Source organism: Hyla sarda, chromosome 4, assembly GCF_029499605.1.
Source record: "Hyla sarda isolate aHylSar1 chromosome 4, aHylSar1.hap1, whole genome shotgun sequence".
Taxonomy (NCBI): Eukaryota; Metazoa; Chordata; class Amphibia; order Anura; family Hylidae; genus Hyla; species Hyla sarda.
In genome coordinates, this window is record NC_079192.1 from 156,379,009 (window position 1) to 156,395,430 (window position 16,422).

Below are 16,422 nucleotides of genomic sequence, written 5' to 3' on the forward strand. Positions count from 1 at the left end.
TAGTGTAATGCTCTGCGGAGGGTTGTTTCAATATAAAGTTTGCTGTATACAGTGTGGTGCAATGCTCTGCAAAGAGTCGTTTCAATATAACTTTTGCTGTGTGGTGCGGTGCTCTGCGGGGTATACGGTGCCCTTGCAGTATACGGTACAGTGTAATGCTCTGCAAAGGGTCTCGTTACAATATAACATGTACTGTATAACGGTATAGTGCAGTGCTCTGCAGATGGTCTCGTTACAATATAGTATACATGATATACAGTTATGGTGCAATAATCTGCAGATGGTCTCGTTACAATATAGTATACATGATATACAGTTAAGGTGCAATGCTCTGCAGATGGTCTCATTACAATATAGTATACATGATATATAGTTAAGGTGCAATGCTCTGCAGATGGTCTCATTACAATATAGTATTCATGATATACAGCTATGGTGCTATGCTCTGCAGATGGTCTTGTTACAATATAATATATACTATATACAGTATAGTGCTATACTCTGCAGATGGTCTCATTATAAACAAACTTTATACAGTTAGTGCAATGCTCTGCAGATGGGATGGTTTCAATACAACATATTATATATATAGGGCATAGTGCAATGCTCTGCAGAGGGTCGTTACAGTTAGCATGTCCAGTGTGGTGCAGTGCTCTGCGAAGGGTCTCGTTGCAACACAGGGTGGCATTTACTGTTTGGTGTGGTGCAATACTCTGCAGAGGATCACGTTGCAGGGTAGCATATGCTGTGTGTGGTGATACAGTGCTCTGTAGACTGTCTTGTTTCAATATAGTATATAGTAGGGTGCAATGCTCTGTAGAGATATAACATAGGCTACATCCAAATAAATCATAGTATACACAGTGTTATTTGCACGATCATGGTATCCATACGGTTCATACGCTTGGTTTATTATGGGCATACACGCATTACTGGTACAAGGTGCACACGAGTAAAGCATCTTCACGGTTTGATAACTCCATGAGTTTCTTATTGTCCGTACTCTCATGGTTAATTCATACGCTTATGGCACACTGCTCGTACGCGCTTAGTATGTATACAGTTTCATGTGCTAATATCATTATATACGGTACATATACTCACTGACGATACATTCACAGCATTTATACTGGGCAAACTCGTTTATGCTGTTCACCTCATGGTTATTCTCTCACTCACTGGTGTTTTACACGGTCCACAAACTTGGCATTAATGCTGTTCACATATTCTTGGCATGTTCACGGTCTTACGTTCTTTCTACCATGTTACGTTCATGGCAATCAAACACCTCGTAATTATCACTGGTTCATTCGCTCAAAGTATCATTCGGTTCATATGTTAATGGTATTTCATACTGGTTACGGCAGTATACTGCCTATAGCAATTATACGGTTCATACACTCATGGCAGTTATAGTGGTCACACTCTCACGGTTCTTAAGTTGTTCACATGTTCACCGCAGGGTTCCTACGGTTCATACGCTCATGGCGGTTGTATTGGTTGCACGGTCATGGTTTTGTTGTTCACGCGTTCACCGCATTCATACACGCAGGTTTTATACGCTCATGGCAGTTACATTGGTCACACGGTTATGGTTTTGTTGTTCACACGTTCATCGCATTCATACATGCAGGGTTCATACCCTCATGGCAGTTATATGGGTTACACGGTCATGGTTTTGTTGTTCATGCGTTCACCGCATTCATACACGCAGGTTTCATACGCTCATGGCAGTTACATCGGTCACACGGTTATGGTTTAGTTGTTCACACATTCATCGCATTCATACACGCAGGGTTCATACGCTCATGGCAGTTATATTGGTTACACGGTCATTGTTTTGTTGTTCACCGCATTCATACATGCAGGGTTCATACACTCATGGCAGTTATATTGGTTACACGGTCATGGTTTTGTTGTTCACATGTTCACCGCATTCATACACGCAGGTTTCCTATGGTTCTCACACATAGTGACATGCTGTTTCGTGCAGTTGTGGCCACGTGCTCATAGCATGTTCACAGCATTATACTGCTCATAGTACTCATACCTCATAGCGTCATACCACATATTAATTCGTAGCACATATGCTCGACGCTTATACTGCACAGGTACTTGTAGCGTTTATACTGCACATACACATGGCCTACATCAGGCACATACGCTCTTAGCATTGATATCACAAGTATACTCATAGCATTATACTGCTCATAGTATCATATCACTATACGCTCATAGCATTTATACCACATACACGCTCGTTGTATTCATACCACAGACATGTTCACGTCATGTATATTGCACATAGAATTGTAGCAATACACTACACGGACATTCGTAGCATTCATTCTGTACATACGATGGTAGTAATTATTATGCTGACACGTTGTAGTACTTATTCTGCGTACATGTAGCATTCATTCTGTTATGTTATCTGCACTAACATCCATAGCGTTTACTGTACATGGGTAATGGTATTTATTCTGCATGTTCATCCATAGCGTCTACACTACACACATGCTCCCGTAGCTTTTACTGTACGTATGTTTATAGCATTCATTCTGTGTATTCGTGCATAGTCTTTTATACGGAAAGTTCACTCAGGTTTGTCAGGATGTAGCCCTATTGCCTGACTCCTCTTCAGGTTAAGGGGTCAATGTCGGTTGCTACTGACTTGTTCAGAGCAATCGCATTGTTGTTTATTGTCATGTCCTGCAAGTTCTCAGGTCAGATACAACCTCCTCTGTTGTATTTCACGACTAAGTTATCAGTTAGTTATAGAACACATATTCAACTATCCGGCACAGGTACTCGTTCAAGGGTGGTCATCATTTTAGTGGCACTAATCGGCTGTTCAATACCCGGTCACCTGACTCGTTCCTTCAGGGGTTGAATCGTGGTTGTTACTGACTCACATTCAGAGCAACCAATTTCAGGAATAGTCACAATGTTAACCTGTTGCCTGACTCCTCTTCAGGTTAAGGGGTAATGTCGGTTGCTACTGACTCGTATTAAGAGCAATTTTGTCGTTGGTGTATTTGTTATGACCTGACACGTTTTCAGGTCAGATACAACCTCGTCTGTTGTATTTCTCGATTATGTTATTTCGTTATAGTACACAGATTCAACTCTCTGGCATAGTTGCACGTTACGCTCATAGTCTGGTTACGTTCATAGCTTTATTTTGTTGTACTGCACATGGGTAATAGTTTTTCTGCATTTCCATCCTTAGAGTCTACACTACACATATGCTCCCGTAGCTTTACTGTACTCATGCTCATAGCTTTCATACTGCATATTCGTGCATAATGTTTATACGGAAAGGTTATACAGCTTTGTTAGGATGTTGCCCTATTTGCCTGACTCCTTCAGCTTAAGGAGTTAATGTCGGTTGCTACCGACAAATTTTCAGAGCAATTACATTGTGGTTCATTGTCACGACCTGAGACGTTCTCAGGACAGATACAGCCTCCTCCGTGGTATTTCATGACCACGTTATCAGTTACTTATAGTAGACATATTCAACTATCCGGCATAGTTGCACGTTGTCTATCTTTTTAGATATATGTTTACACTTTATTTTCTAGGCATGTATGAGGTACTCATAATGATGTTAGAGCATAAATTCATAACGTTCCTTATGTTTTCACGGTACTTACGCTCCCAGCTTGTGTATGATACATGCACCAGTACACAGCATTTGTTGCATACTACCATAGTTGTATGCGGGTAGGTTATGTGCATTCGTTCCTAGTGTTGAATAGCAGTTGCACCTCTGGCTGTACATATATTTACAAGACACGATTACAGTATTCATATGGTGCTTACATTAATTGCAGATATATCGAGCACATATTCTTAAACCTCCTACGTCTGCAGGGGGTGATGCACCACATAGGTTATTGTTAGACATGTCTCAGAGCAATAACATATTGAGTAGCGACTTGTAGTTGGGTATACTGTTAGCAGGTTATGCCGCACATACGGTTAACATGTTTCATGTGGTGCACTCAGGGGAGGTAGATCCTTTGCTTAGGGTATTGGACACAATTGGTCATTTTTGTTACTGACACGCCTTCAGAACAACACGCCAGCTTCATACAGGTATCTTGTCATGAATACTCATGATGTTACCCTGTTGCCTGACTCCTCTTCAGGTTAAAAGGGGTAATGCCAGTTGCTACTGACTCGTTTTCAGAGCAATTTTGTCGTGTGTTATATTTGTTATGACCTGACACATTTTCAGGTCAGATACAACCTCGTCTGTTGTATTTCTCGATGACGTTATAATTTCGTTATAGTACACAGATTCAACTATCTGGCATAATTGCACGTTCTCTTTTAAGGAGGGCCAGCATTTAGTTGCAGATATATTCTGCATTTAATACACAGTTTCATGACTCATTTCTTTAGGATCGGGGATTGAATCATGGTTGCTGCTGTCTCATTTCAGAGCAATTGATTTGACATGGTTATGTAGGTAATCTGACACGTTTCAGATAGTATACAATCTCAATATGGCATTTCACACTTACGTATTTGAAAAAAAAAAAAAAAGTGGTTTACAAAGACCTGTGACGTTTACAGGCACAATGATTTCACAAAGACCTGTCATGTCTACGGGCTCGATGGTTTCCGCGGGGACCTGTGACGGGTTCAGGCACTACGGTGTCACAAAGACCTGTCAGGTCTACAGACATGATGGTTCATCTAAACACTGGTCACGTCTACAGATACGTTGCTCTCGCAGGGAGCTGTCATCTGCAATGGGTCATCACTTCCAAGTCCAGTTGGGTCAGTACAGTGGCTAGTTAGGTATGTCTGTTACAGTCTCAATCAGGTAAGGTGCCTTTGTGAACCTTGTCATGCGACATGACCCACACGATCTATCAGGTAGATAGGTATTTCTTGTCATTTACCTGTCAGTTTAGTTTTTGCCTCTTAAATAGCAGGGGATTGGTGCTTGTCAGACCTGCCATGAAGTTAGCCTTTCCGTGTCCATTTGAAGTAATGTCACAAGTAGGGATGGTGATAGGTATAGTTCAGTTAGTATTTGGCAGGGAAGGTTATTCTCAGGTTGATTCTTTACAGATGGACGTTACTACCACGGTTTCAAAGGTATGGTTACCACCTCTAGTAGTCACTAGTTGGTCAGGGCTACTCTTTCAGCACATTAGGTATAGTCTACTTCGGGTATGTGAAGATTGATGCTGGATGTAGGATGTTTTATTTCAGGAATTGTATTCATCCTAGCATGGTTGCTTTTTGCCCTCTATAGGCGTGCCCTCATTGCGCGGTTATGGCACAACTCAGACCGCTATGCTAGGGTAAGATCTTGTATAGGTATGTAGGCAATCTTTCCTGTCACTAGTACACGTATGGAGCCCCGATCACAAGTATAAAGCCTGATGGGCTGTGTTTGTGCGAGGGGCGGAAGTAATTATCGCTCCCTGCACTTCCAGGTGGGGCTCATTGGGAACAGGTGGGGGCGTGTGTATATAACTTCCCCCTCTCCTACAGGGGCGGAGCACGTGTCGTTTGTGGAACCCTCCCAACCCTCCCTTATCTTATTCCTTCACTATAGTGTATGCCCTCTATAGGCGTGCCCTCATTGCGCGGTTATGGCACAACTCAGACCGCTATGCTAGGGTAAGATCTTGTATAGGTATGTAGGCAATCTTTCCTGTCACTAGTACACGTATGGAGCCCCGATCACAAATATATATATATATATATATCATCAATAGCTTAATGCCTTTTTTTTATTATTATTATTATTATTATTATTATTATTGCTATTTATTTTAGTGTAGTGTAGGGAGTGAGCAACCACCTGTGGGTGGTTGCTCACTCCCTACACTACACTAAAATAAATAGCAATAATAATAATAAAAAAGGCATTAAGCTATTGATGAGATATATATATATATATATATATATATATATATATATATTATATATAAGCAAAAATTATTAACACATACATCAATAAGGATAAGGATAGCTATGCTATAATACATATGCCAGCAGAGGGTCTCTATTCAGGGTTTCCCTGAGGGGATGCACATCCCCAAGGTTGTTGTTTAATTGACTATGGGTACAGGCCAGCATGGAATGATCCACAGCTAAGGTAAAATACATGAAAACTCCACTTACTGGCCACATACAACAGCAAAGCTCCAGGGCCATCTCCTGGTAATTGTCCCTTTAGGGGGTTTGCCTCAGCAGCAACTCCGCACTCCAATGTAACTGTTACGCCGAGCGCTCCGGGACCCTGCTCCTCCCCGGAGCGCTCGTGGCGTTCCTCTCTCTGCAGCGCCCCGGTCAGACCCGCTGACCGGGAGCGCTGCACTGACACTACCGGCGGGGATGCGATTCGCATTGCGGGACGCGCCCGCTCGCGTATCGCATCCCAAGTTACTCACCTGTCCCGGTCCCCGGCTGTCACGTCCTGGTGCGCGCGGCTCCGCTCCTTAGGGTGCGCGCGCGCGCACCAGCTCTTAAGATTTATAGTCTGATCAGTCTAATCAGTCTAATTAGCTTCCACCTGCTCATATAACCTCACTTCCCCTTCCCTTCCTTGCCGTATCTTGTTGCCCTTGTGCCTAGAGAAAGCGTTTACAGTGTTTGCCTTACCAGTGTTCCTGACCTCTTGCTATCTCCATTGACTACGAACCTTGCCACCTGCCCCTACCTTCTGCTACGTCTGACCTCGCCTCTGTCTAGTCCTTCTGTCCCACGCCTTCTCAGCAGTCAGCGAGGTTGAGCCATTGCCGGTGGATACGACCTGGTTGCTACTGCCGCAGCAAGACCATCCCGGTTTGCGGCGGGCTCTGGTGAATACCAGTAGCAACCTAGAACCGGTCCACCGACACGGTCCACGCCAATCCCTCGCTGACACAGAGGATCCACATCCAGCCTGCCGAATCCTAACTGTAACAGTGGTGTTTTAGGTATGACAAGAAGACATTGGCCATTCAATTAACTGTAACCACAATATGAGATGTAAAATATAACCTTTAATAGTAATACGATAAAAATCCACCAAATAGAAGTGAATTTCCTCATAAATAGTTCAAAGTACTCATATAAAACAAACTCAGATCCTGAACATAGTATCAGCAACGCATTAGGTTTACCTTAAAGGGTAGCTCACACCACCCTATTTTTTTTTCTTTGCTAGCCTGTCCCCCCCCCCCCCCCCCCGCTACGGCACTAGCCTTTCCCTCCTCCCCCCCCCCCCCCCCCCGCCCCGCATACCCCGTTCCCTCATTTCACTTGCAGTTACTGCAGAGTCCGACAGCGGGCGTGCAGGGACAGCGGCGGCAACGAAGCGGCGGCGATGTGCGAGAGGAGTGGTCTCCCAGCCAGTGGTAAAATTTCACTGATATTTGTATCCTTTCTTGGTAAAAAATCTAAAAATGTCATGAAAATGTTGAAAATTTAGCATTTTTCTAACTTTGAAAGTCTCTGCTTGAAAGGAAAATGGATATTCCAAATAAATTACATATTGATTCACATATACAATATGTCTACTTTGTGTTTGCATAAAAAAATTGACAAGTTTTTACTTTTGGAAGACACCAGAGGGCTTCAAAGTTCCGCAGCAATTTTCAAATTTTTCTCAAGATTTTCAAAATCGTAATTTTTCAGGGCCCAGTTCAGGTTGGAAGTAGATTTTAAGGGTCTTCATATTAGAAACACCCCATAAATGACTCCATTATAAAAACTGCACCCCCCAAAGTATTCAAAATTACATTCAGTAAGCGTTTAAACCCTTTAGGTGTTTCACAGGAATAGCAGCAAAGTGAAGGAGAAAATTCTAAATCTTCATTTTTTACACTCGCATTTTCTTGTAGACCCAATTTTTGAATTTTTACAAGGGGTAAAAGGAGAGAAATCACCCTAAAATTTGTAACCCAATTTCTCTTGAGTAAGAAAATACCTCATATGCGTATGTCAAGTGTTCGGCGGGCGCAGTAGAGGGCTCAGAAGGGAAGGAGCGACAATGGGATTTTGGAGAGTGAGTTTTTCTGAAAGGGTTTTTGGGGGGCATGTCCCATTTAGGAAGCCCCTATGGTGCCAGAACAGTGGACCCCCCCACATGTGACCCCATTTTGGAAACTATTCCCCTCATGGAATTTAATAAGGGGTGCAGTGAGCATTTACACCCCACTGGCGTTTGACAAATATTTGAAACAGTGGACTGTGCAAATCAAAAATTTTATTTTTCATTTTCACAGACCACTGTTCCAAAAATCTGTAATACACCAGTGGGGTGTAAATGCTCACTGCACCCCTTATTACATTCCGTGAGGGGTGTAGTTTCCAAAATGGGGTCACATATGGATATTTATTGTTTTGCGTTTGTCAGAACTGCTGTAACAATCAGCCACCCCTGTGCAAATCACCTCAAATGTACATGGTGCACTCTCCCTTCTGGGCCTTGTTGTGCGCCCCCAGAGCACTTTGCGCCCACATATGGGGTATCTCCGTACTCGGGAGAAATTGCATTACAAATTTAGAGGGTCTTTTTTCCCTTTTACCTCTTGTGAAAATGAAAAGTATAGGGCAACACCAGCATGTCAGTGTAAAAAATTTATTTTTTTACACTAACATGCTGGTGTAGACCCCAACTTCACCTTTTCATAAGGGGTTAAAGAAGAAAAAGCCCCCCAAAATTTGTAAGGCAATTTCTCCCGAGTACGGCGATACCCCATATGTGTCCCAAAACTGTTGCCCTGAAATACGACAGGGCTCCAAAGTGAGAGAGCGCCATGCGCATTTGAGGCCTGAATTAGGGATTTGCATAGGGGTGGACATAAGGGTATTCTGTGCCAATGATTCCCAAACAGGGTGCCTCCAGCTGTTGTGAAACTCCCAGCATGCCTGGACAGTCAATGGCTGTCCGGCAATACTGTGAGTTATTATTTTGCAACAGCTGGAGGCTCCGTTTTGGAAACAGTAGCGTACCAGACGTCTTTCATTTTTTTGGGGAGGGGGGGCTGTGTAGGGGTATGTGTATATGTAGTGTTTTTTACTTTTTATTTTAGGTTAGTGTTAGTGTAGTGTAGTGTTTTTACGGTACAGTCACATGGGCAGAGGTTCACAGCAAGTTTGCCGCTGGAAGTTTGAGCTGCAGCGCAAAATTTGCGCCATCTCAAACTTGCAGCACTCACTGTAAACCTCCGCCCATGTGATTGTACCCTGTACATTCACATTGGGGGGAGGGGCAAACATCCAGCTGTTGCAAACTCCGAGCATGCCCTTTGGCTGTCCGTGCATGCTGGGAGTTGTAGTTTTGCAACAGCTGGAGGCACACTGGTTTGGAAACACTAAGTTAAGTAATAAACTTTCAATTGTTTTGCAACCAAACTTAGTGTTTCCAAACCAGTGTGCCTCCAGCTGTTGCAAAACTACAACTCCCAGCATGCATGGTCTGTCAGTGCATGCTGGGAGTTATAGTTTTGCAACAATTGCAACAGCTGTAGGCACTGAGGTAGGAAACGGACAATGTTTCCCAACTAGTGTGCCTCCAGTTGTTGCAAAACTACAACTCCCAGCATGCCCAGACTGCCCAGGCATGCTGGAAGTTGTAGTTTTGCAACATCTGGAGGTCCACAGTTTGGAGACCACTGTATAATGGTCTCCAATCTTTGCTCTTCCAGATGTTAGAGAACTACAACTCCCAGCATGCCTGGACAGACTGAGCATGCTGAGATTTGTAGTTTTGCAACATCTGGAAGAGCACAGATTGGAGACCATTATACAGTGGTCTCCAAACTGAGGACCTCCAGATGTTGCAAAACTACAACTCCCAGCATGCCCAGAAAGCCAAAGGCTGTCTGGGCATGCTGGGAATTGCAGTTTTGAAACTCCCAGAGGCAGCAGTGAGATCGCTTTACGGCGATCTCACTGCTGCCAATGAAGATGCCGCACTGCTGCCGGAAACTCACCCCCACGACGCAGCGACGCCGGGACCGCATGGAGGACGTTGCTCGCGCCGGGACCGCTCGGGACGCCGCATGGACGGGTAAGTGACGCCGGGGGATGGGTCAGGGACACTTAGCAGAGCGGTGTGTGTCCCGATCCCCGTGATCGGGACTCACACACCGCGCTGCTATCAGTAGTCAGATTTGACCAGCTGATAGCAGTGATCGCTGGGGGTGGGAGGGGGATGAAACCCCCCGTGGTCGCATGGTAAGATGGCTGGCTATCAGTGATAGCCACCATTTTTCCGGCGCTGCGGGATGCCGCGAGTAGCGGCAAAAATGTTCATGATGTACCTGTATGTCATGGGTCGGGAACACCTTGCCACCCATGACGTACAGGTATGTCATAGGTCGGGAAGGGGTTAAAGGGGTACTACCATGGAAAACTTTTTTTTTTTTTTTTAATCAACTGGTGCCAGAAAGTTAAACAGATTTGTAAATCACTTCTATTAAAAAATCTTAATCCTTCCAGTAATTTTTAGGGGCTGTATACTAAAGAGAAATCCAAAAAAGAAAAGCATTTCCTGTGATGTCCTGACCACAGTGCTCTCTGCTGACCTCTGCTATCCATTTTAGGAACTGGAGAAAATCCCCATAGCAAGCATATGCTTCTCTGGACAGTTCCTAAAATGGACAGCAGAGATCAGCAGAGAGCACTGTGGTCAGGACATCACAGGAAATGCTTTTCTTTTTTGGATTTCTCTTTAGTATACAGCCCCTAAAAAGTACTGGAAGGATTAAGATTTTTTAATAGGAGTGATTTACAAATCTGTTTAACTTTCTGGCACCAGTTGATATAAAAAAAAGTTTAGCACGGTAGTACCCCTTTAACCCCTTAACGACGCAGGACGTATATTTACGTCCTGCGCCGACTCCCGCGATATGAAGCTAATCAACGGCAGGGACCAGCGGCTAATACCACACATCGCCGCAATGTGCGGTATTAACCCTTTAGAAGCGGCGGTCAAAGCTGACCGCCGCTTCTAAAGTGAAAGTGAAGCTATCCCGCCTAGTCAGTCGGGCTGTTCGGGACCGCCGCGGTGAAATCACGGCGTCCCGAACAGCTTACAGAACACCGGGAGGGCCCTTACCTGCCTCCTCGGTGTCCGATCGACGAATGACTGCTCCGTGTCTGAGATCCAGGCAGGAGCAGTCAAGCGCCGATAACACTGATCACAGGCGTGTTAATACACGCCAGTGATCAGCATAGGAGATCAGTGTGTGCAGTGTTATAGGTCCCTATGGGACCTATAACACTGCAAAGAAAACAAAAAGTGTTAATAAAGGTCATTTAACCCCTTCCCTAATAAAAGTTTGAATCACCCCCCTTTTCCCATAAAAAAAAATAAAACAGTGTAAATAAAAATAAAAATATGTGGTATTGCCACGTGCGTAAATGTCCGAACTATAAAAATATATCATTAATTAAACCGCACGGTCAATGGCGTACGCGCAAAAAAATTCCAAAGTCCAAAAAAGCGTATTTTTGGTCACTTTTTATACCATTAAAAAATTTATAAAAAGTGATCAAAAAGTCTGATCAAAACAAAAGTTGTACCAATAAAAACTTCAGATCACGGCGCAAAAACTGAGCCCTCAAACCACCCTGTACATGGAAAAATAAAAAAGTTATAGGGGTCAAAAGATGACATTTTTAAACGTATAAATTTTCCTGCATGTAGTTATGATTTTTTCCAGTACGACAAAATCAAACCTATATAAGTAGGGTATCATTTTAACTGTATGGACCTACAGAATAAAGATAAGGTGTCATTTGTACCAAAAAATGCACTGCATAGAAACAGAAGCCCCCAATAGTTACAAAACAGCGTTTTTTTCTTCAATTTTGTAGCACAATTATTTTTTCTTTTCCATTTCGGCGTGGATTTTTGGGTAAAATGAATAATGTCAATGCAAAGTAGAATTGGTGGCGCAAAAAATAAGCCATAATATGGATTTTTAAAAGGTAAGGAGGAAAAAACTAAAGTAAGGAGGAAAGTAAGTATGCCCTCCCCATATCCTGCATAGGACAATAATTAAAGTGGTACTCCGGGGTATCTAACTTGTTCTTTAACCATTGAATAGGGGATAAGTGTCTGATCATGCTGATTGTGGGGGGATGAGTGTACGACTGCTGGGAGCAGTCATCTCCAGAACGTGGCCTGGTTACTTACCATTCTCCAGAGCACTACTTTAGAGACATGCTTGTGTGATGGCCCACTCAGTCAAAGTACCCTTTTTAGGGCACAATAGGGGAATCCATACCATCTAGACAGTTATGGCCATTTTACACACCCCATTTATTGGGCACATAAGCATTCCTAGCAATTCTAATTACCAATAATCAGCCCACGTGAAAGGGCCAGTGATCAGCCAACAAACATGCAAACACTCGTGATAATTAATTTAAATGGACGCACAACTGATCAGCAAGATCAGCTCTTGTTTGATGCCTCACATTGGCGCATCTAAAATAGGCCTGAGGTGTGAGGTCTTCTTTCTCAGCAGGTGATCAGACGGTAAGGTTTGGTATCACTGAATTAGGTTAGGGATGTGAACCCACACCGACTCAATCATTCCCCCTCCTGTGCCACCATCCATATAGAAGACAAGCTGTGATACTCCTGATGTTTTTGATACTGGGTCATTTAGACCATAACCAAATTATTGGTCAGAACAACATTTGTTAGTCAACAGCTGCCTATGTCAAAAGTAATGTATACACAGTATACCAATACAAAACCTTTTTTATAGGCTATAATCTTAAGCACCACAAAAAAACTAGCAAATATATTATTTATTTATAATTAAAACATTGGCAAGATGGAGTCAAAATATGTTGTAGCTATGTTTACAAAGTATATGCTTTGTTGTCTTAAGAAAAAAAAATTACCCATTGTAAAAAAATTTTTTTTACCAATTTCGAACAGATGGCAACTAAATATGAACGCCAACCCCGTATTTTTACACATGTGTTTGCTGTAGTTGGTATTTGCATCGGGAATAATGGGAACTTGTAAAACACCATCACACTTGTCCATGGTAACTTCTGCCAACATTACAAGCTAACGTTATAAATGATTACCGTAACAGCTTTCTTGACAGACACCAAATGTTGTTGTCATTACATATTGGAGAATATGTATGATTCTAAATATGTTGAGTATGCACATTACTAATACAGATAAAGATGGCTTATAACTGGCTGCACTTCTATCCTAGTTGTCAGCCCTTCTCAAAGACTAAAATAGGGAACTATTATTTTCACTCCCTAAAACAGCAGAGAACAGTGGTCACACTGTCATGTCCAGGAGGTACAGCAGCAACATTATCCCATATTGTTCATATTTACAAACATTTAAAATTCTCTACACCAGGAGGCAAATCAACAGGATCTACTGAAAGTAAATGCTCCCATTCTATGCAATTCAGCAGATATTTGAAAGGGCAAATCTGACGTATTACTTCTGCCATCTCTGTCTATGAATGTGTGATGTTAATACTGTCTATTCCATTTAGCTGTCAGTTGTTACCTCTGCATCTTTCCATGTACATAAGTGATGGTTAAGACTCCAATATCCAATGTGTAGATGTCCAGTAAACTATGCACCTCACTAAATCAAATGTGCTACACATCTGGGACTACTTACTAGCAGGATGCGAGATGAGGTACAGTCTACTCTATGAGGCTTTATTAAGTGCTTATGATATAGTAAGGAACAACTCCTTCACTGTCGAGTCATGTACTTAATCCATCCTAACATATGATAGCTTCCCAATGCAATGTAACGCCCTTTGCACCACACCCTGTTCTACTCTTCCAGCTTACTTAAAAGGGGTTCTCCGGCCCTAAGACATCTTATCCCCTATCCAAAGGATAGGGGATAAGATTCCTGATCGCGGGGGTCCCGCCACTGGGGACCCCTGCAATCTTTCATGCAGCAACTCACTATCATCAGCCTCTGGAGCTAACATTGCTCCCGGTCTGATGCATCACGATCACAGTATCGTGACATCAAGCATATGGCACGCCCCCTCCCATAGGCTTGCATTGAGGGGCGGAGCATTATGTCACACAGGAGTGGGGCCGTGACATCATGATACTCCGGCCCCGTAATCGTGATTCATCAGACCTGGAGTGATGTTCGCTTCGGAGGCTGATGATATCAAGGTGCTGCATGCAAGATTGCAGGGGTCCCCAGTGGCGGGACACCTGCAATCATGCATCTTATCCCCTATCCTTTGGATTGGGGATAAGATGTCTTAAGGCCAGAGTACCCCTTTACAGTAAAGAGAATAAATTACTATGTTTAGAAATACAAAGAACAAATAGATTATTTTCCTGAAAAATGTTTTCAGTCATGTAGAGACTCCAGTTTTCTTATCAGACGTAGCACCTCAGTACAAATGTCTGTCATTTCTGAAATATTTGGATTATTTCCTGTGCAAATTGGAGCCAGGTACTTAATTGTGGCACAAGGTGTTAAGAGAAAATATCCAGGGTTATGCTGATAAAAGGGTTGAAATGAAATAGATCAGTGAAATTATCTTTCATATGTAACACAATATTCATTATAGAGCGGGAGTATGTTATTAATAAGAGATGTCATATTACTCTTATATGAAGCCCAGGGCTCAGGATTATCAGACAAGGTTAAAACCTAAGCTGGTTTTATCAACAGATGAGGAATTTGGAATTTGCAAGCTTCAATTTAGCCATGAAAACAACTTTGGTTTTACTTTGAACTCTTTCATATTTACACTCATTTACACTTGGCTGTAAATCCCCATAAAACATGCAGTACGTATTGATAATGTTGTACTCTATGAACTCTCTATTTGATATTTGCTGTATATACCAATTTTAGTAAACAGTATCATAATGCATATAGTAGTATCATTATGAGAGATGTTCAGGACTCCAGCTAGTGTTATGTAGTGAAACTGAAGAAGATAGCCCGAAACGCATTGTCTGATTATTCTGCAGGAATGAAGTTTATCTGCCCTGTGCATCCATTGTGGTAGAGACATTTGACGCTGATATATAGCAGAGTCTCTAAACATGTTGCCTGATACATTGGCATGATGCATATACAGTGATCAGGTTACAATATCACTTGGTTCCAGGATGACCATTTTAAGTAAAAAATATTGTATCTTCAGCCCAAAAATTCGAAAGTAACTAGAAGTTGGTTCTAAAGCCCACAAATTGTTCATCCAAAATAAGAAAATTAAATATAAAAAAATAAGCAAATAGCTGGAATAGATAATCCAAGTCCTTAAATATAAAAGTTAGAATAGTTGATGCAAATGATTTATTCTTAAAGGGACAGGGATGGCTTCGAGGAGGGACCTGGCTCAAACGGCGCTGACCGACCGAGGTTGTGGTCTTTCAGCGCTGTTCGAGCCGGGTCCCTCCTAAAAGCCATCCCTGTCCATTGCATATACCAGTGACCGGAGGGCAGCAGACGACCTATTATTTGTATGCTATCATCATTGTTGTGTATGTAGCTACACAACCACCCAGGGTGAGCAGTCATTCGTTTTTTGCCTCACACTGGGGCTTAACAATATTACCCTATGGAGCGCTTGTTTTTCTACTTCTTTATACTTAGAGGGCAGATGCTTCTTTAGGATCATGTAAAGTACTCATAGTGTACCATAATAATAATAAAATGGAATCACACCTACTAGGTGTACACAGGTAGAGAGTAGTACAGAACATGTAGTACCTCCCTGTACTTTAGAGAAGCACTACTAGACAGCCAGTCACTTTAGTAATGCAGGTGTTTTCCAGTGAAATCCCCACTGACTGGGATCATCTAGTCGTAGCATACTATGGTTCATGCTATAGATCAAGACTGTCTGCGACATTGTATGTCCAAGATGGTTTCCAGAAAAGACCTGAGGCCGAGGCATTGATGCAATGTATCAGGCAACATGTTGTCCCTTAAAAGGGTTATGGTCACTGGGAATGACAATTGGGGCAGGTGGTGATTGCATCCCTGGTTTAGATGGGGTGGATGGGATGTCATCCTGCACTAATGTAAACAAGCAATCCCAGAAACCGGAGTGCACTAGTTATGTGGCACAGTATGGTTTGAGTTAGGTGACTACAGTATATTAGAAAGATCATTCTTATATATGACTTATTGAAGTCAGCTTTTATCTTCTACAATAAAATTAAAGGCTGTCAAATACTAATTGTATTTTAACAATATTTTAATGATTACAATAAAGTGAGAATCTATCTGTATTTCCAGAAAAGCTGATCTGTGAAATAGGCCATAAGTAATAGAAAGCTTGTCTATTGTAAGACATTGTTAAGTAGATATTTATTTTTCTCATCTAATGGCTCCAATATATCTTTCACATTGTGTCGTGTCGCTTATTCAGTTTATCACAATAGGAGTTCGTAGCCACTTTAGTA

The 16,422-nt window shown here is 42.4% G+C and overlaps 1 protein-coding gene across 3 annotated transcripts in view; it reads right to left on the minus strand.

Annotated features, from left to right (window-relative positions):
- THSD4 (thrombospondin type 1 domain containing 4) overlaps window positions 1–16,422 on the minus strand; it is an 874,264-nt gene that overhangs the window by 822,458 nt on the left and 35,384 nt on the right. The window lies entirely within an intron of this gene.